Here is a 492-nt window from a genome sequence, read left to right as displayed (position 1 = left end):
CTAACGACGTTCTTTTACTAATGACGTCACACACAAGGAGGAGGGGCCCGTGAAAGGCATATATCAAGACTGCGCTAATGTTATCCAAATAAACTCCGCCCTTCGCCATTGTCTTCGCAGTTAGGATCTCTCGGCAGACAGATGAGATCCTGGTCTTTTGTTCTGGCTCTAGTGTTTATGATTTCAGGGGGGGTGGATTTCCGTGGCGGGGGAAAAGGCTGCGTGTGGAAGGACGGTCATGGCTGGTGTCCGTGGGGCCACAGAGGGATTCCCAGGGCGGAGCAGGGAACTGTGGGGGAGGTTTGCTGGTGAGGGAGAGACTAACTCTCATGCGGGAAAGGTTTCCTTCTGAAGCGAGGGAGGCTTCAGAATGAGCAGGAGACAACTTTGGAGGAGACATCCGGGATTCTGATGAAAAGGAAGCTATTTAGAAACGAGATATTCCCTTGGATGAGAGGAGGTATCTTAATGAGACGGGGAAAACCGCCTTAG

This window comes from Penaeus monodon, chromosome 30, assembly GCF_015228065.2.
Source record: "Penaeus monodon isolate SGIC_2016 chromosome 30, NSTDA_Pmon_1, whole genome shotgun sequence".
In the NCBI taxonomy this organism is placed as follows: Eukaryota; Metazoa; Arthropoda; class Malacostraca; order Decapoda; family Penaeidae; genus Penaeus; species Penaeus monodon.
The sequence above is the reverse complement of the archived record's forward strand: the minus strand, read 5'-3'. Positions refer to the sequence as shown.